Here is a 21537-nt window from a genome sequence, read left to right as displayed (position 1 = left end):
ACTGTGTGCCCACCCACAGACAAAGGCACGGGGATACTGCACACAGAAGCCCAGAGAACAGAGCTGTGCTCAGATACGCTGTGAAAATAGGATTGTGCTGAAATCCTTGAAGCCAACGACGAAGATCCTGGATGCTTCAGGGAACACCTCAAAGATGAGGCATTAACACACACCCTAGTAGATTGTCCAAATCCTGACTCCATTTCTCATTGATTGATCCAAAATAATTCCTTTTTTTTTTTAAATTTTATTTCATATGCATTGGTGTTTTGCCTGCATGTTTGTCTGTGTGAGGATGCCAGATCTCCTGGAACTGGAGTTACAGACAGTTGTGAACCTCCGTGTGGGGGCTGGGAATTGAACTCAGGTCCTCTGGAAGAGCAGCCAGCATTCTGAACTGCTGAGCCATCCTTCCAGCCATCCAAAAGATTCTTAAGGGTCTACCACGTGCCAGATGCTGTCTTAGATGTTGGAGTTTTTGGAACTGTGCCTACATGGAGTTTAGAAGAGAGAATAAGGGGTAGGACACTTAACCTGGAACTCAGTAAAGGGCAGGGGAGGCACCCCCTCTTTTGGCAGTTCATCGAGGCCCTGTGGTACAGGATTACCCACTGAGCCCAAACAACCACCATCTTCGAGAGTTCAGTCGTGTCCACTTGTAAAAGAGCATCCCAGCTAGGCTAGTTGACGATTGACATCCCCTACTAGGAAGGTCGGAGAGTCCCAGGACCCTCAGCTGAGTACCCAGCCGTCCTTCACCCTCCACGGTAGACAAGTCTGCCCTAATTGCATGTGTCTCAGGGGGGAGCTAGAGTACATAAGGCAGGGAAGACTAGGTTTGTGGGGCTTTGGGAAAACCATCTCTGTTGGCAAAAGACTCTCCAGGGCAGCCTTTGGGGGGGAGAGCGACCACACTCCTGTAAGTAACCTTTCATCTACACTCCGTAAGTAAGCCTGAAAACCTCTTTGATTCCCCACACTTTGGTGAAATCACACCTCAGTTTGTCATTGGGACCTTGGGAGAAGGCGAATGCCTTGTTGACATCTCCTCTGGGGAAGGACTTTTAGCAACAGGCCCACTCACGTGGTTTCCTAGCCCACAGCCACTCAGGAGTGGCTGATCATAAGACACAAGCATCCGCTCCCCTTTGCCAGCAGGTGGTTCTGAACGGAACTCAGGGTTTGTTTCAAGGGCTGCCCTGGGATCCAGAAGCTTTTATCCAAGCAACCCCTTGATAAAATAGAGACAACAAACTTACAAAGAGATGATGAGGAAAACCTAAGACATCAGGAGCACATGCCCACATAGCCCAGGGCCTACGTGCACAGCAGTGAACCTTAACAGTCACACATACAAAAGAATGTTAGTTATGTTCTCAACCAGGCACGTGCTACGTGTATGTGTATATATGCATATTTAAATTTTAAGTTATTATTTATTTTATGGCTAAGAGTGTTCTGCCTAGACATATGTATGTGCACCATGTACCTTCAGAGGTCAGAAGAGGGCATTGGATCTCCTGGAGCTGAAGTTACAGACTGTTGTGAGCCACCAGGTAGGTGCTGGGAATCGAACCTGGGTCCTCTGCAAGAGTAGCCAGTGCGCTTAAGTACTGCTGCATCTCTGTGGATATACATACATACATACTGCGTGCATACATGTTTTTTAAAGACGGAGTCTCCTGTAGCCTAAGCTGGCTTTAAACTCACTATGCAACCAAAGACGATCTTGAACTTGGGATCCTCTTCCTTCCCTCTCTCTGAGTGCCCTGCAAGCCTAGGTTATGTATAAACTATGGCTTCGTGCAAGCTAGGCAAGCACTCTATCACTGAGCTACATGCAGTCACAGCTCTAATGTATACTTTTCAATTTTTAGAATTTTAATAGAGCTCTATACCAGTTCATTTTTTTAACTCTTCTGCCAAAATGCTAGGGGAGGGGGTGGGGTCAGAGACTGCCTTAATTTCACTACCTTGTCCTTATTTGACCCCCTCAGGTATAAAAATGTCTTTATACCTTTGTATAAAGGTATAAAGATATTTGTTGTACTCAACTTCAAACTTCTTGTTATCCTTTCCTTTTTTTTTTTCTTACTCTTTGCAGATTTGCATCTTTTCTCATAGCTAGGAGCGGAAAAAAGCCCCGGTTCTTCAGTTTTCTAGCTAATGATAAAGAAGTGTGCAGGGAGAGAGTGTGGACAGGCAGAGCAAGCAGTCAGAGATATGCTTTTTAATGTCCAGGGTCCTGGGGTTTTTTAAGTTTTTATACATAAAGCAATAAACCTTTAACAGTCACCCAAATTATGACTCATCCCCAGACAATTCGGGAGAGCTGCACGGATGAGTGAACTCAAAACAGAGAACAAAGCACACAGGAGTCAATTGTGTGTGCCTCACAATGAGCGCCCTGGGAGTTGAGAGGAGGGCGAGGCCAGTGTGGGCTGGAGCGATGGAAGAGATTTCAGGCATCAGGAGGCTGCAGAGGGAAAGGAACCACAATCAGAAGCCATGAGAGCCATGGAGACAAGAGTCCACATCTCTACCCTTCCTGCCCTGGTAGAGCGACCCCTGGGGAGGCCTCTTGTGCTGGATTTACAGAAGGCCAAGCCCAGGAAGGTACTGTCTTAGTTACTTTCATTACTATGGCAAAATACCTCACAAAACACTTCACAAAAACCAACGGCTCAAGGACACAGGCTGTCATGGCAGGAAGATCCTGGAGGAGGATGTGATTTAGGAGGGGTAGCCAGTCACGTCAAATCCGTAATCAGGAAGCACAGAGAGGGTTGAACAGTGGTGTTCCTCTGTACTTTTTGTTAAGCCCAGGGCCTCAGCCCTTGGAATAGGGCTACCAGCAATTGGCATGGGTCTTCTCACCTCAGCTAACACAATCTAGAAACTCCCCTAGAGACATACCCAGAGTCCAGATCCTTCTTGTCAAGCTCAGCCAGTGTGAACCATCACAGTGGCTTGGACAAAATGTGGGGCTGCAGATCACTCAGGAGACCACATCCCAGCCAGAGGAGGTGGGATTCCTTCCGCCTTGTTACAATGCCACAGCAGCTGAGTCACCAAGCTCACGGAGGCTTTAGCAAGCACACATTGTGCCTGAGAGACTGGATACACTCTCACCACATGCTCCCTCAGCAGGCCCATCTTGTTACCAACGTAAGGCCTTCCTATTCCTTCACCACCTCGTCAGTTCTGTCGGAGACTCAGTCGCAGCTCAGTGTGTTGGGTGGACCCAGAAGCCAGATGACCTGGGGTCGAGGTAGGACTCCATCATTCATTTGTTATAGCATCTTCGGCAGGGTGCCTGGCCACTGAGTACCTCTGTTTCCCTCTTTGTACAGTGGGGATGGTGACGCGGTGGTGGTTTCCTGCCCTCCCAGGGTTGTTCTGAAGGTTGGGTTCCTTTCCTGTCTTAGCTCCTGGTTTCCCTCCTCCTCTTCTGGGCTCTGGTTCTGCTGTCCCCTGACACCTGACGTTTTCATCTGGCTACCTGCTCATCTCTCACTTCTAACGGGGATGACACTCCTCTGAGTTACCCTTCAGCTCCTTACCCCGCCCAGCTCTCAGACAGCTCAACCTGTCCTGGGTTTCCTGAGCAAGAAGTCACTTTGGGCCAGCTCTGGTCTGCTGGCCCACAGGCTGAAGGTACCTCAAGGCAAGGGCTCTGTCTGTGGGATTTGCCCACATAGCCTCAGTGCCTAGCTGAGCGCTGGCTGGTTACATTGGGTGCCAAGAAAGGGATGGTGAGAGGGATGAATTAACAAAGGCAGGAAGGAGGAACCCAGGGACAGGGTGAGCTGCTCAGGATGGCTTCAGGATTTGGCCCAGGTCCAGCCACAGCTGGAGACACCCGTGACTCTAACTGGGTGGGGGCGGGGTGGGGTGGGTGCTTGGTGGAAGATCCAGGCAGTCTCTCCCACCCTCCTTCTCCCAGTCACAACCAAACTCCCAACTGCCCCAGAAGGTCTGGCAAGTAGAGATTCCCCAAGAAGAGGCCTTTTGCAGAGAGGATGAGGCTTTTTTGTTGTTGTTGTTTTTCAAAACAGGGTTTCTCTATGGAGCTTTGGAGCCTGTCCTGGAACTTGCTCTGTAGATCAGGCTGGCCTCAAACTCAGAGAGATCCGCCTGGCTCTGCCTCCCGAGTGCTGGGATTAAAGGTATGAGCCACCGCTGCCTGCCTGGGATGAGGCTTTTTTTTTTTTTTAATTGTTAATAAGATCTCTAATTTAGCTGAACAACTTCTCTTCCGGGTTTCTTTCAGTCAGGGTAAGTCCAGACAAGAGTACTGAGGGTCTTATACACTAACATATGATACTGTCGCTTGACCCATTGAAAGCTGCCCCTGGAAGAAAGGAGATGTCCCCACCCTGCTTGGCAGTCAGTACGCCATGAGCTGCTTGCCTCGCTGCCCTGGGTCAGTGATTGATGCAATCGATACTAATGAGTAAATGATTGCCAGCCATTCTCCCCGCTCCTCATCAGCCACCAGACTGACGACCGACCGATGAACAGAGCCTCCCTCTGAAGGAGTCTACAGCGGGTGAGCTGCTGGAATGTGTTCAGATGGAGCCGGTGGCAGCGGCCGGCAGTTATTGCGCAAACTTCCTGTAAGGAAGGGAGAAGGGCAGCGACTTGTCCCTTCTTGAGCCAATCAATGGCTTTAAAACATGAACCCAAGTGAGAGCAGTTTACACACACACACACACACACACACACACACACACACACACACACACACACACACACACGAGGGGGTGGGGGGAAGTCAGTGTAACCAGAGCTTAGCTTGCAAGGGCAGAGCAGCAGGCAGGCTTGGGTCTGCAGCACAGGAAGTTGTAGCTGCCGCTCGCTCATGCGAGTCAAGAGCTGAGGTCTGGAGGCTCATTTTGAAGTTTTGCTGCAAACCGAAGCAGATGAGTAGAGGTGGAATTGATGGGGTAGAGTCAGGGACCTGTCAGCAATTCTCAGAGGTCTAGCTGCTCCCTGATAGAGTCATCACACAGGGGTCCTCTGACATCCATGAAAAAACAAACCAACAAACAAATGAAGACTTTTAAGTTCCTTTACTGGGTTTTTACCTAATAAGTGCTCAGAAAATACATGTTTTGTCCTGGATAGTTTTATGTCAATTTGATACGAGCTAAAGTCATCTGGGAGAAGGGAACCTCAGTCAAGAAAATGCCTCCATAAGATCAGGCTATATGCAAGTCTATAGGGCATTTTTTTAAATTAGTGATTGATGGGGGAAGGGCCCAGCCCATGGTGGGTGGTTTCATCCCTGGGCTGGTGGTCCTGGGTTCTATAAGAAAGCAGGCTGGGCAAGCCATGAGGAGCAAGCCAGTAATCCGCTTCCCTTCCATGGCCTCTGCATCAGCTCCTGCCTCCAGGTTCCTGCCCTGTTTGAGTTCCTCTCCCAACTTCTTTCAATGATAGTCTGTGGTGTGGTAGAGAAAGCCCAACAAACCCTTTCCTCCTCTAGTTGCTTTGGTCATGGTGTTTCATCACAACAATAGACACCCTAACTGAGATGTTCCCTTCACCCTTTCTGAACGGGGACCCAGCTTAGTCTACATTCGATACTGAATCCCGAAGGATGGGTATCTCAGCGGTAAAGCACTTGCCTGGCATGTGCACAACACTGGGTGTGATCCCAAGCACAGAAAAACAAAAACATACCTCTCCTACTATATATAATAAAGCCCTACTCCCTTATTCTTACCGATGGCGAGGGAGAATGATGGACCAAGTCAACGGAATAAGGAGGACCGAAGGTGGCGGTTGGCTAAGCTACGACCTGAATCACCCTGAAGTCCTTGCCCAGATGAACCCCATGGCTTCTGCCAGCTGGCATAGAACACACTGCCCTGACTCTCTGGACATGAGGCACCAGACCTTGGATCCCATTCCCTGCCATGGCGCCCCTCTTATTGGAACCCATGGGATCAGTGTAATGATGCCCCTAAAAGACGTCCTCCATGATCCCTGCTCTTTAAGTGCCTCACTCCAGATACTAAACCTTGGGATGGGGTATGACCATGCCTGAGTCCCCGGCCACACCTAGATGCCAGGTCATTTGGGAAAGAAGTCTCTGAGATACGCACCTTCTAAGAAGGTGGGCTCCGCCATCCACTAAGAAACAGGGAGCGATCGTGCACAGATTGGCTTCAGAGTCTGGGCAGCCTCCAAATAGCACACAGCCTCTTCATTTATATTTGGGCTTTTGGACTGAATGGTGGAAAAAGGCACCATTTGGGGAGCCTGGAAGGGGCTCAACTTGGATCTCACCTTTCCCTCTCTAGAAAATGCAGGGGAAATATGACTGTTATTGAGGCCTCTACCTAGGATCCTCTTCCCAGCTCAACTCAACCTTTTCCTAGACTCACAAAAAGCTCCTTCTTGCCAAAGGGACTATTCTGCCACTGGATTACATCACACTTCTTAGAAATGAATTCCATCATTTTGTGAATCTTGTTCAGCTCCGCTATGATAAGAACAAAAATGCTATTCACTAAGAGCTAACAAATATTTATTACTGTCTGCTGGGCCTTAAAGGGACTGAGAGGACAAGGACATGCCTGTGTCTGGGAGCAGAAGGTCATATCCAGGTGGGCAGGTTTGCAGAGAGGAATGATGTCCTCTCAGATGTTGGGGCATCTGAACATTTGGTCCCCAGTTGGTAGGACTGTTGGGTACGTTTAGGAGGCGTGGCCTCCTAGAGGGAGAATGTCACTGAGGGCAGGCTTCGAGGATTTAAAGACTTTAGCCTTTGTGCTTTCTGCTTGCAATTCACGAGGAAAGCCCTCAGCTTCCTGCCACGGCGCCTTCACTCTCCCATCATGGACACCAACCCTCTAAAACAGAGGTTCTCAACCTGTGGGTCACAACCCCATCTACAGGGGCTCGCCTAAGACCATCGCAAAACACAGATGTTAACGTTACAATTCATAGCAGTAGCGAAATTACAGTTATGAAGTTGCAACGAAGATACTTTTTTGGTTGGGGGGGGATCACCACAGCAGGAGGAACTGTATGAAAGGGTCACAGCATGAGGAAGGTTGAGAACCACTGCTCCAGAACCTAAGCACAAATAAACTCTTTCTTCTGTGAGTTGCCTCGGACTTGGTGTTTTATCACAGCAATTGTAAAGTCACTAAGCCAGGAGGTGACTCGGTAAATCGGTCTTGACATTAATCTGTTCTTAGCCCTTGAGAAGAAGAGGAGAACCTTCCAGAGAAAGGAAGGGTAGGTGAGGAACAGAGATGAGGAATCACGATGTGTCAACCACTTCTCTACTGCTGTGAAAAGCACCGTGACTAAGGCGTCTTACAAAAGGAAGGATCTACTTTGGGTTTCCACTTCCAAGGGTTTAGGGTCATCATGATAAGGGCAGCGGCATGGCAGCAGACAGCAGACACCACAGTTGGGGCAGCAGCTGAGGACTCACATCTGGAACCACATCTGGAACCACAAACAGGAAGCAGAGATAACAAACTGGGCATGGTGTGTGGCTTTTAAAACCTCAAAGCCCATCCTCAGTGACATACTTCCTCCAGCAAGGCCACGCCTCCTAAACCTACCCAAACAGGGCCACCAGCTGGTGACTGCTGTGGAATATTATTTTAAAATGTGTTGCACGTTTTCCTACTGCTTTTGTTAACAATGCAAAGATGTGTTTACATCCGTTTAATTAAATAAATCTAACCTGCAAGCAGGAGGCTGAGTCCGCAAGTAGCTGACAGGAAGTGGTAAGGAGGAACCACCTGTAGCTAGGGTTCTTAAGTGGGGGCTGAGCAGGACCCCTGGGTTTTTGGAACACACAAAGGGGGAAGGTTAGCTACTTGCTTTTCAGCCTCGCTGAGTGGGCAGAATTCCACCTCAACATTTGAATGGTGAGTTCTTTAGAGGGATAGAAATCTAGATGAAGTTTCCCTTAATAGCTTTGGGAAGAGTGTGGGTGCCTGAGGAAACAGATCTCCCTCAGGCTACGGCCTTTTTGGCCTAACCACTACTGGTAGCTGTGAGCTGCAGTCACTGTAAATAATGAAAAAACAGGCAACAACAGGTGACCAAGTATTCATTCAAACCGCCATAGTGAGGAAGCATGGTGTGTTGGGAACGGAGTGATCAGAAGACAGTGTGTATGGCGTGGATGGAGTGGAGTATGAATTGCTGATGGAAGTCTGAAGATCTTTGAACATTTCCCTGAGGTTACCAAAGGCCTCTATTTTTTTAATTAACTTTGCATTGTGGATATATATATATATATATATATATATATATATATATATAAAATGTATCATTTTAGCTATTTGTATGTGTGATGTATGTGTTCACGTATGTGGTGCATGTGGAAACCAGAGGTAGGTATCAAATGTCACCTTCCACCACATTTTTTTTTTTTTTTTAATTTAGATGGATGGACTTAAAGAGTCTCTCTCCTGGTTTTTTGAGACAAGGTTTCTCTGTGTAGCCCTGACTGTCCTGGAACTCACTCTGTAGATCAAGCTACCCTTGAACGTAGAAATCCATCTGCCTCTGCCTCCCGAGTGCTGGGATCAAAGGCATGCACCACCACTACCCAGCTAGATGGAGTCTCTTTACTGAGCCTGGAGCTCATAGATTGGGTAGACTGGCTTGGCCAGTGAGCTCTGGGGATTTGCCCCCCTCCCTGGCCACAGCATTGGGGTTAGAGAAGCATGACACCATGCCCCCTCCTCTTTTTTTCTTTTCTTTCTTTCTTTCTTTCTTTTTTTTTTTAACATAGAATAGGTGTTGGGGATCTGAACCCAGGTCCTTATACGTGAGCAGCAAGCCCCTTATTCGCCGACCACCTCCCCAGCCCCACCGTAACTGTTTTTAAATGGATAATTCAGTGTTTTACATGCGTACACGTCATGCACGCTCATTGCCACAACCTTTGTGGTTTCCTAAACAGGAACTCTGCACCTCTCCCCGTCCCTCGCCCTCCTGCCGCTGCTGTGACACTTTCTAAGTTGTTGCGAGCAAGAGAAGCAGTCATCAGTGTAGGTGTGACTTTATAGAAGGCTCTCTGGCTACATCATGAAAGGTGAGTTAAAGGTCCTGGGAAAGGAAGCAGGCTCAGGGTGCTCCAGAGGGACAAGGAGGCCTGGTGAGGTACAATCACAAGAGCAGATGAGAAGGGACGGGAGGAGATACCTCAGAGTCATTAGTCAGACGTTAGAGTTCAGAGGCACCCGTGGAATTAAGAGGTCTTTTTCTATTTTCTGTTCACTATCTTGACCCCACCCCCACCCTCACCCCCTGTTCCTACTTGTGTGAGGAAGGGAGGAGATTATGATTTTTTTTTTTTTTTTTTTTTGGTTTTTCCAGACAGGGTTTCTCAGTGTAACTTTGCACCTTTCCTGTAACTCGCTTGGTAGCCCAGGCTGGCCTCGAACTCACAGAGATCCGCCTGGCTCTGCCTCCCGAGTGCTGGGATTAAAGGCGGGCGCCACTACTGCACGGCCAGATTATGATCTTATAAAATTGATTTTTAAACAATTCTCCATCAGTTCACATCTGTTTCAAAATCACAGGCCATTGGGTGGGTGATTTGCATCCTCACAGGATGAAGGTGAATCTCTGAGAGCACCTTGGGGGCAGAATTGCCCATGGCATACTTTGATCAATTTCATGGAAGGGAAACGTTTGACAGGGTAACTTTGTATTTAGTAATGTGCAGTGGCAATTCAAAACAGTTCCTGTGCTGGGAAAAACTCTTCAAGGCTTCTGTACTGGCTGGTTTTGTCTGTCAACTTGACACAAGCTAGAGTCATCGGAGGAAGGAGCCTCAGTTGAGGAAATGCCCCCCAATGAGATCCAGCTGTAAGGCATCTTCTCATTTAGTGATTGATGGGGAGGGCCCAGCCCACGGTGGGTGGTGCCATCCTGGACTGGTGGTCCTGAGTTCTATAAGAAAGCAGGCTGAGCAAGCCACAAGGAGCAAGCCAGTAAGCAGCACCCCTCCGTGGCCTCTGCATCAGTCTCTGCCTCCAGGTTCCTGCCCTGTTTGAGTTCCTGTCCTGACTTCCTTCAGTGTGAACAGGCTATGTGGAATTGTAAGCTGAATAAACTCTGTCCTAACTTGCTCTTTGGTCATGGTGTTTCATCACAGCAACAGAAACCCTAAGACTGTTATGCCCAGATCTCGGGGATCCCCAAAAGACCACCAAGGAGACCGAATCCGGCATGTAAAAGCCAAGAGCTTTTATTTCAAGCTCCAGAGCTTGGTCCCTCTGTCTGTCTGACACAGGGGTGAGAGCAGAGAGCCCTGAGCTCAGGTGGGGCAGAGTTTTTATCATAGCAGAGGTTGGGGTGAGGAGATTCCCAGGGTCCAGGACCCTGATTGGCTGGCAATTGTCTAGGGGTATCTGTAAAACAAAAATAGGTACGTGCTAGACTCAAGGACATCTGGCCACCTTTTCTAATGGTTGGAATGTTTGGGAGGTCAGGTTCTTCCTCATCCCTGGGTGGATCCCTGGGTGGTATCAGCCTAAGGCTTTTCCTGGATCTGGGTGTTGTCTGCCAGTTAGCCTGTCACAGAAGCTGTGTCTAGGCCCCTAAGCCTGTCATGGCTGCTGTGTGGTCAAGCTATTTTGGGGCCTCTTCACAGACAGCAAGACAGCTTGGATTCAGAAGATGGCTGACTATATACAGGAGCTGAGGTAGATCCCAGAAGACATGGGTTCCAGTCCAGCTGTGCCTTTCCCTAGCTCTGTGACCTTGGTGAGTTTCACCCTCCCTACATCTCTTTCCTCTCTTTTTTTTTTAATTTTTAATACTTTATTTAGTTTTATTTTATATGAATTTGTGCTTTGCCTGCATGCACACGTGTGTGAGGATGTCAAGTCCCTTGGAGCTGAAGTTCCAGACAGTTGCGAGCTGCCATGTGGGTGCTGGGAATTGAACCTGGGTCCTCTGAAAGTGCACACCGTGCTCCTAAGTGCTGAGCCGCCTTTCCAGCCCCATCTGTTTCCTCTTTAGCAGTTGTTGTGAGAATCCAGAAAGAAGATTGCCATGGGGAGCCAAGACGAGTGTGTGGCCCATAGCGAGTGCTCAGTTCATGAGGATGGCTGCCGTTTGTCTGTATGACCGTGATCAGTACAGTCCTCCATGGTGGCTACAGGTTCCCTTGTGGAAACTAAAATCCTCACGTCCACAAGTCCTTTATAAAACACCATGAGCCATTTGGAGATCGCCTATAGATGTCTTTCAGTACACTTCACCTCAGCTCTAGATTATTTGTGACAGCTATACAATGTAGACACTATATAATTGTTCATGTATTGTTCCAGAAAGGGTGACGACAGCCCTTACATGTTAGGTACAGATGTAACTTTAAAAATAAATATTATTATTATTTTTATTTATTTATTTATTTATTTTTAATTCAGAGCTGAGGACCGAACCCAGGGCCTTGTGCTTGCTAGGCAAGCACTCTACCACTGAGCTAAATCCCCAACCCCAAATATTATTTTTAATTGTGTGTAGGTATGTGTGTACATATATGGGTATGAGCATATGAGCACAGACACCCAAGTAGGCCAGAAGTATCATATCCCCTAGAGCTATAGTCACAGACCATTGTGAGCTGTCGTGTGGGTGCTGGGAATTGAACTCAGGACCTCTGGAAGAGCAGCAAGGGCTCTTAACCACGGAGCCATCTCTCCAGTCCTGACAGGTGTCATTTCTTAAAGTTTTTATACTTAACTTATTTTGTATGTGCCTGAGTGTGTGTGTGTGTGTGTGTGTGTGTGTGTGTGTATGGGCACTCGTCCCACAAAGCGCTTGTGTGTGTGGAGGTCAGAGGACAACTTGATAGGAGCCGGTTCTCAGTCCTAGCCACGTGGGAGCAACCTGAGGTCATCAGGCTCGGTGGCAAGTGCCTTTACCTGTCTCACTGACCCACAATTTGAGACATACATTTCCCGACAGAAGTCAGCTGAACGTGAAGGGACTTGCCCAGCTGTGACACTCTGTACTTTTCAGTAATCTCGAAAGGGAGATAAAGCTCCATTCCTGGGTGTTTCAAAAGACGTACGCCACACCCCTGGTGGGGCTCCCCCATCCCAGCTTCGTCTCTTCTCTTCTCACTCGCTCTGGTCACACGGAGCCCTCCCTGGCCTTCCTTAGCAGCTGGGCCATTTCCTTCTCTCCCATCACAATGCCAAATCGTGCTGCTGGGGGATTTGTGACCGAGGCAGTAGAGACAGAATGAGGCCTTTCCCCAGGAGCACAGACCCCTCTCCGTTCCCTGACCATGCCACTCTCTTCCCAGAAGTGTCCCCAGAACCGCCTTCCAGAAGCCCCCAACCCTTGCCTTTCTGTAGCTCAGGATGCTCTGTAAACTTGAATTGTCTGGCCCTTCTTCAGGGCTCACTCATATTGTGAGACTCCTATGCTTGTGCCTGTATAGGTATGTTTTTCTCCTGCTAGTCTGTCTTACATTAATTTAATTGGTAACTCAAAGAACCCAGAAGGATGGGTAGGGGGCCTCTTCCATACCTCCCTTATAGGGGTGTGTGTGTGTGTGTGTGTGTATGTGTGTTGCTTTGTAGGCAAATCTATAAGGCTGGACATGCATGTAATGAACTAACTGATTAAAGAATCAGATACTTGTGGAAGGAAAACGATTTAAAGTGATTTTAAAATCTCCCACTGGCAGCTGGTCGGTGGTGGCACACGCCTTTAATCCCAGCACTAGGAGGCAGAGCAAGTGGATCTCTGTGAGTTCAAGGCCAGCCTGGTTTACAGAGCGAGATCCAGGACAGGCACCAAAGCTACACAGAGAAACCCTGTCTCAAAAACTTAAAACAAAAGAGTTTCCCATTGGCGTTAAGTAACGTGTCCCATGAGTGGACTCTGGCCGTGAAGCTTGAGGCTCTATCTCGCGCCTAGATCACTGGTTAGTTCTCAGGTCCTAACAGCTTCCGCTGTCCTTACAAGGCAAACAGTTCACCGGGTGCCAGGGTGGTCCTCCAGCTTCAGAGTAATGACTGCGTTGACTCCCTCCCCAGCACCTGATACAGTGTTGAGTATACAGCAGGTGCCCAATAACTGCTAATATCAGGAATCTGTAGCAAAAATAAAGTTGTTCCCTCCAGACCCAAACTACCTCGACTCGGTCCTTTCTGGGACTGACTCCTTGGTCTGAAGAAACGAGACTCCATTAGCCACCATCCATGGATAGGCCCACCTGTGTCCTCTGGTGCCTTCCTCAGTTCCTGGGTGGCCAACAACAGAGAGAAGGTCGGTGAGTTGCATGGAGGGAATGGACTCTTCATCAGAGCCTCTTCTCATGCTGTCTTCTGTATTCCGGGAAAATTCTAGAACCAGACAATGTATGTGGGAAAACTCAAGCAGGAAAGCAATCACATGCTTCAGACTTCTCTGATGGGGGCCCCATGAGTGGCAGGAATTTTGAGGACACTTGTGTTTGTTAGCAAGAAAGGGTACTTCTGAAAGGCAGAGGCTCCGCCCCGAGCCTTTGTTTAGTCGGGACTTGGACTCTGCTCACTCAGATGAGTCCTCACTGCCCTGTTGCTAGAAGGTTCTTTTTGTTTGTTTTGATTTTTAATTTTTGAGTCAAGGTTCCTCTGTGTAGCCCTGGCTGTCCTGGAACTCACTCAGGCTGGCCTCAAACTCACAGAGATCCGCCTGCCTCTGCCTCCCGAGTGCTGGGATTAAAGGCGTGCGCCATCACCTGTAGAAGGTCCTTTCAAGAGCATCCATTCCATCCCTCTAATAACTGTGTGGAAACAAGTCGGCTTCATGAGGAAATAATTGAGGAATAACGTTCAAGCCCCCTTCTCTGGAATCCCAGACACTCCCCATCTCTATCAGTAGGAAGAAGGGATGGAGTAGGAGGTGGATGATCCGGCACTGCTCCTGTTGAGACCCTAACACTTGGGTAGTGAAACATTTTGGCTGTCACTATGCACGTGCATCTGTACAGATGTACCTGTGTATGTACAGGTGCACAGTGTATGTACAGATGCACAGTGTATGTACAGGTGCACAGTGTATGTACAGATGCACCTGTGTATGTACAGGTGCACAGTGTATGTACAGGTGTACAGTGTATGTACAGGTGTACAGTGTATGTACAGATGCACAGTGTATGTACAGATGCACAGTGTATGTACAGATGCACAGTGTATGTACAGGTGCACAGTGTATGTACAGATGCACCTGTGTATGTACAGGTGCACAGTGTATGTACAGATGCACCTGTGTATGTACAGGTGCACAGTGTATGTACAGGTACACAGGTGTATGTACAGGTGCACAGGTGTATGTACAGGTGCACAGTGTATGTACAGGTGCACAGTGTATGTACAGGTGAACAGGTGTATGTACAGGTGCACAGGTGTATGTACAGGTGCACAGTGTATGTACAGATGCACCTGTGTATGTACAGGTGCACAGTGTATGTACAGGTACAGTGTATGTACAGGTGCACAGGTATATGTACAGGTGAACAGTGTATGTACAGGTGCACAGGTGTATGTACAGGTGCACAGTGTATGTACAGATGCACCTGTGTATGTACAGGTACACAGGTGTATGTACAGGTGCACAGGTGTATGTACAGGTGCACAGTGTATGTACAGGTGCACAGGTGTATGTACAGGTGCACAGGTGTATGTACAGGTGCACAGTGTATGTACAGGTGCACAGTGTACGTACAGGTGCACAGGTGTATGTACAGATATACAGGTGTATGTATAGGTGAACAGGTGTATGTACAGGTGCACAGTGTATGTACAGGTGCACAGGTGTATGTACAGGTGCACAGTGTATGTACAGGTGCACAGGTGTATGTGGTGCACAGTGTATGTACAGTTACACAGGTGTATGTACAGGTGCACAGGTGTATGTACAGGTGCACAGGTGTATGTACAGATACACATATGGAGGCAAGAAGAGGGTATCATGTGTTTGGGGGACACAGCTTACTAGGCAGATGCTGGGATCTGACCTCTGGCCTTTATGATCATGTAATGAGTATTATTAACTACTGAGCCATCTCTCTAGCCTCTGGGTTGTTACTGTTGTTGAGGCAGGGGCTCACTAAGAAGCCCATGCTGGCATGGAACTTGCTATGTAGATCATGCCAGTCTCAAACTCACAGGGGCCTTGTTGCCTGCCTGTTTCTGACCTCCCTGTGCCGAGCTCAGAAGTGTGCGGCACTTTCTTCCCTGTTTGTTGTTCGTGTTCTGTTGTTGTTGCTGTTTTTAGATACGGACTCCTGTAGCTTAGGCAGGTCTTGAATTCACTACTTCACTACGTAGCTAAGGATGACCTTGAATTCTTGATTCTCCTGCCACCAAAAGCGGGAATACGGTTACGCTCCCCTACTCCCGGCAGTGGTGAGTGAGGTGGGCTGCTGCTGCAGGCTGATCTGTGGGATATGGAGGCAGATGTTGAGAAACTCCCAACAGTGACACACAATGGTGCTTCACCTGCAGAGAGCTGGGAGCTTGTGGCAGGCATTGAAGAGCGACTGGGAGAGAGAAGGAGGAGGTTGCCCCAGGTTTAAACCCTTTTCATGGCTCTCCTTCCCATGCAGGAGACTCAAAGGCCCTGTCCACATCTTCTCTCCTTTCTTGGGGTGTGGGGGGTCCTCCTTCCCTCAGCCCCTCCCCTGACAGCTCTCTCTCTGAGCTGTGCTTGTCTCTCTATAAAGGCCCGCCTCTTTAGTCACCACCAAGGACCTACTTATCTTTTAAGCCCAAAGTCCCCTCTTTACAACTCTCCATTTACCTGGCCACGGTTGCTCACACGGTATAGTCCCGGGTCTTGGGAGACTGAGGTCCCAGGATCACTGTGAATTTGGGACCAACCTGGAATACATAGTGACTTCAGTGCCCACATGGCCTGGTCAGAGAGCGTAAAGACCAGATAAGCAGGGAATGGGGGGGGGGGGGGGGGGGGGGGCTAATGGGCTAGTGGCAGAGCAAGGGTTAAACCCAGCTCTGAAGTCTTCCCAGTACAGTCCTGCTCCAGTTCTTCCACTGTGTATGCAATGCAAGCCCATTGGGGAGAAACCGTCTCTTGGTCAGTAATAACTAAAGTGGGTCATGATACTCGGGACAAAGAGTCCAGACTCCCTGGTAAAAATTCAGGAAATCAGGGGTAGGCACGAGATGTCAAGCAGTTTTCTATTACACACACACAGGCAGAACTCTCAAAGCAGACGATTCGCCTGCAGATTGCTGACCTTCCCTGATGTCACTGTCACTGAGTGAGCTGTTTCAGGCCCCCTTCTGTTCTCTCTCAAAGTCACCCTCGGATGCCATTGATGCCATCAGCATTCTTGGCCGGCTGCAGCTGGACTAGACTGCACTGACAGACAGCAATATGGGTAGGTTAAAGCTTGTGCTCAGTGGGGGCCGGAGAGGTGCCTCTGTGGGTAGTGCTTCCATGTTTAAAAAAAAGAGAGAGAGACCATCAGGGCAGCACATACCTGTCACGGCAATGTTGGAGGGGCAGACAGGTGGATCCCAGGGGCTAGCTGGCCTACCTGTCTACTTGAAAGAGAGGGTTCCATGTCCACTGAAAGACCCTATGTCAAAAGAATAGGGTGGAGAGTGATAGATGAAGATACCCAACCCTAAAACATTAACGTCTTGCCTCCATGAGTGTGAGCTGCGCGCGCACACACACACACACACACACACACACACACGCTGTGGGATGGTCTGTATGTCAAATTGCTCTGATTGGTCAATAAATAAAACACTGATTGGCCAGTGGCCAGGCAGGAAGTAGGTGGGACAAGGAGAGAGGAGAATTCTGAAAAGCGGAAGGCTGAGGCAGGGAGACACTGCCAGCTGCCTCCATGACCAGCAGCACGTGAAGACACCGGTAAGCCACCAGCCACATGGCAAGGTATAGATTTATGGAAATGGATTAATTTAAGCTATAAGAACAGTTAGCAAGAAGCCTGCCACAGCCATACAGTTTGTAAGCAATATAAGTCTCTGTGTTTACTTGGTTGGGTCTGAGCGGCTGTGGGACTGGCGGGTGACAAAGATTTGTCCTGACTGTGGGCAAGGCAGGAAAACTCTAGCTACACACACACACACACAAACACACACACACACACACACACACACACACACACACACACACACACACAGCTGCACCACTGGCAAAGTTCTGTGCCCTATAATTAGGTGCAGTGTGCATCCTCAGATGTAAAGGCAGAGTGGTCGAAACTTGGGCAAGTGGTCTCCAGGCACCAGGTTCAGGACCAGTATTATGACTGCATCTTCCTGCCTCATCCCTCTCCCATCACCCCAGGGCACCATTTTTATAGTCAGGAACTGGGAGTCGGCAGGCAGCCTCTTGACCTGCTGTGTGGGATGCTTGGAATGGGACCTAGACATGCACTCCAGGACCCTAGATGTGTGTGGTTCACGGGCCATACCCAGGCTTGGGGTCAGACTGATAAGGAGCCCATCTCAACTTTCTGCCTGCTCCTAGGTATGTGACCTTCATAAGGTCACTTCCCTTTCTGAGCCTCTGGGTGTGGAGACTCTGTTTGTTTGTTGATAGACTATTGCTCTGTAGCTCAGGCCAGCCTTGAACTGCCTCCTGGGTGTGGAGATTTTAGATACAAGGTGCTCTAACTGGCTCTTGAGCCTTTTAGCAATCAGTGCAGAATTAAAACTGACGGCTATGGTAGACCCTGTGCCAGGAACGGAACACACACACTAGATTCCCAGCATGCCTTGCAGGACGGGTGTTGGAGGCCTGCACAGCTTCCATGAGAACTCTAGGGAAAGCTAACCTCCTGACCTGCCACACTCAGAGGACCCCAGACTGCTCGGGGTTGGGCAAACACTGCAGTGGTTGTCTCCTGGTGGCTTGTCCAGGGCCCCACGACCACATGTGGGATGGTGGGGAGCCATGAGTGTGAATGGAGCCAACAGAAGCTGTAGCCCTGACCCTGTCGTGAGCCTCACCCATGGCCCTGGGTGAGCTCGGCAGCCATTCCTTCCACACCTCAGTGTCCTCACCTGGAGAGCAGACCAGCCTCCCAGGGCTCCTGCCAAGGGAAAAACGAGCTAACACCTTTGAGGTGTTTAGTATTGTCCTGGAACTTGGCAAACACAGGACAAATATTAGCAATGACTTGGCAGGGCCCAGGAGAGTTCTGTCCTCCCACGTCCCCGTCCTCTCCATGTCTGAGTGTCAGGGAAAGGCTTTATGTTTATCCCCATCACTTCCTGTCTCCTTAGACACCAGGTACCTGCTTTTCCTCGTACTCAAGTGTTCTGGGCTTGGAAACTGGTCCTGGGTGAGGGCTGTGTCGGGTGCGTTTTGAGTTAGAGTTACTTTGGGAACTGTGTGATTATTGATGAGGGTGGTGTGAGGTGGCTGGAAGGGTGACAAGAGCTAGCTGCTTTAGACAGCACCCTTCATGGAGGATGGATGGCTGCCAGCTAGATCACAGGTTCTCTGAGCAGGAAGTGGGATTAGAGCCAGCTTGAATCTCTGGTTTTCATACATTTTGATGAGTAAAGAATCATCTTTCTGAGTGCAGGTTTACCCAGAAGATGCCTCAGCAGAACCGAGCTGACTGAAACAGCCCTCAGCTGCCTGTTCTCCAACCCTTGGCAGTCCCAGAGACCTGTAGCAGTACTCTCCAGAGATCTGCATCCCATCTCAGTAGCCAGTTGGAGGCAGACTCTGGGCAATTTTTATCTCTCTAGCAACAGTGCTCTCTTATGGCTAGTTTCTCAGTTTTTATTCATGTGTTTCATTTACTAGTTAATCATACAGACTGGTGAGTACTTATTTGCATGGTATTTGTTATATTAGGTAAATCTGGATATATTAATAATGTATTATGTGCGTGTGTAAGAATAGTTAAGAGCATGAGTCACCTCAGGGAAATTCTTTAGTTTTTCTATGCCTCAGTTTCCCCCAGTCTAAAAACAAGGATATCTAATAAGCTTGGCAGTGGTGGTGCATGCCTTTGATGCCAGCACTCAGTTTGAGGTCATCCTGGTCTACATCCAGGACAGCCAGGGCTACACAGAGAAACCCTGCCTCCAGAAAAACTGGAACAAACCAATCAATCAAGCAAACAAAAACCCCAAGAATATCTAATAACGCCTTTCCTTCAACCTATTGTGAGTCAGCGAGTGGAAAGTTAGGGGTGTGTGTGTGTGTGTACATGTGTCTATGCATGTGTGCACATGTGTGAGTTCTGCTGATAGAGAAGGAATGGCAGCTGGACCAGAGGTTGTCAGAAGAGGAATAGGGAAGTCACTGAGGTTATCCCAGCTTCTGGCACAGACCCAGAGCAGAGCAAACGCCTCACTATGGCTTCCTTTTCTCTTTTCTGAGCCATTTTCCAGAAATCCAGGAAATCCATATCCCCTGTGGGAGACAGACTGGCCCAGGGAGAAACAGGCTTCCCTTGGGCCCTCTCCCCTGCTCCCCACACTAAGCTGCAGCTCTGGCCCCAGTGAGGACACTCACACTCTATAATCACACAGACCTTGGTACTCCTGCACTGTTTTTTGGGGGGTGTATTCAAACATCTTTGTTTTAAAGTGTCGGCCCTACGATGCATAACTCACAACCTGCCTGGCCAGAGGACAGGAGCTGTTTGCCCTGCCAGGACCACTTTTCATCTTCTTTACCCGGCCTGCATCCCAGGGAGGCTGATCCCTAACAATCACATCAAGGCGCCCGCCCTTCGCCCTCGGTTTCTTACTGAGTTCCAACAACAAGATGACCACCAGGAAGAGTCAAGGCCGGCCGCCTGCTGCCTGTCCCGCCTGCTCTCCTCCACCAGAAGTCACAGCCTCCTCTCGGCAGCCCCTCCCTCTGACTGAGTCATCACTTTTCCCTTTGTTCGGCCAGGACTAGGGGTGGTAACTGCTCTTTCTCTTTTTTGCCCCAGGGAACCACATCCTGGATTTCCCTAAGCTCTTGTCTCCCACTTTTTAAGCAGTTCTTCATTAAACTGTTTTCAAATTTCTCAGTTTATCCATGTGTTTCCTTGTTATCCATCCTTCTATCCTTCCAGCCATTCATCCATCCTTCCTTCCATTAATCTATCTACCCTCCCTCCAATCCATCCATCCACCCATCCATCTTCCCATACGTTTATCTATTCATCCATTTATCCATCCATCTACCCATCCTTCCATTCATCCATTCATCCTTCTATACATCCATTCTCCCATTAATCCTTCCATCCACCCACCCAACCATCTACCCACCCACCCATCCACCACCCATCAATCCACCCATCCACCCACCCACTATCCATTCATCCATCCACCCATTCATCCATCCATCCATCCTTCCATCCATCCACCCACCCAGCCAGCCATCATTCATTCACTCTTCCATCCATCTATCCAGCCATCTAGCCATCCAGCCAGCCAGCCATCTTTCTATCCTTCCAGCTTCAGAAGCACAGGACAGGGTTCAATGTAGAAGCTCAATACATTCAGCAAACCCTGAGCACTCACTGCTTACAAAGTGGCCAGTGCCAGGCTCTATGACAAGAGATATAAGAAAGTCAAACATGGCCTCTGTCCTTTGTAAGTTGACAATACCATCCAGCAGTGTGTTCATCAACCTTTTGAGGAGAACAACTTAAGAGAAGGAAGCTTCTTGTTGTGGGATAATCTTTTTGAACACTCTAAAGATGTGTCTTTGCCAAGGTGTCTTCTGATTGGTTTAATAAAGAGCTGAATGGTCAATAGCTGGCAGGAGAAACTAGGAGGGACTTCCAGGGACATAGAGGAGCTGGAGAAGAATCTGAGACATTTGAGAGCCACCAGGGAGACACGGAGGGAATCGGACATACAGAATGAAGGAGAGGTAAAACTGTGTGGCGGACATAGATTAATAGAATTATTAACAGGTTAAACGTTATAAGAGCTAGTGCGACAAGCCTTAGCTAAGGCCAAGCTTTCATAATTAATAAGTCTCCATGTCATTATTTGGGGGCTGGTGGTCCTGACAAGAAAGACGCACGATGGCTTCTGGCTTTTGGTTCAGAGACCCTGGTCCACAGTCATGTGGCCTTGTTGGAGTGGGCCTGTGTTAAAGGCAGAGAGCATCATAGTGGGAAGGAGGCCGTGGAGCGCAGATGGCTGCCTCATGGTGGCCAGAAAGCAGAAAGGAAGAGACACAGGAAGGAGCCAAGGTGGGATATACCCTTCAAAGACGATTCCTCCAGTGACCCACTCCTCCAACCAGAGCCTGCCTCCTAACGGCACATTCATTATAACTTCACTATGAGGTGAACACACTGATATAGTTAGTAGCCTCCACGATCTCCACCTCTCAATGATTGGCTCTACGGAGGATCGAGCCTCCAACACATGAGCCTTTTGGGGGACAGCTTATGTACAAACCTTACCAAGAGGAAAGAATAAAAGATAGGTACCTCACACTCTAGTAGTCCTTTCTAATCTAATGGGAAGAAAAGAAAAAGGGGGAGGGAGGGAGGGAGACAGGGAGGAG

At 48.8% G+C, this 21537-nt stretch overlaps 1 long non-coding RNA gene across 1 annotated transcript; it reads left to right on the top strand.

Moving 5' to 3' along the window:
* Positions 1-8956: 8956 nt before the first annotated feature.
* LOC119086479 lies at positions 8957-20078 on the top strand. Its single transcript, XR_005089770.1, has 3 exons — positions 8957-9079; positions 10646-10758; positions 19606-20078. It is a non-coding gene; the product is annotated as an uncharacterized LOC119086479 (long non-coding RNA).
* The last annotated feature ends 1459 nt before the right edge of the window (positions 20079-21537 follow it).

This window comes from Peromyscus leucopus, chromosome 22 (assembly GCF_004664715.2).
Source record: "Peromyscus leucopus breed LL Stock chromosome 22, UCI_PerLeu_2.1, whole genome shotgun sequence".
Taxonomy (NCBI): Eukaryota; Metazoa; Chordata; class Mammalia; order Rodentia; family Cricetidae; genus Peromyscus; species Peromyscus leucopus.
The sequence above is the reverse complement of the archived record's forward strand: the minus strand, read 5'-3'. Positions and strand labels throughout refer to the sequence as shown.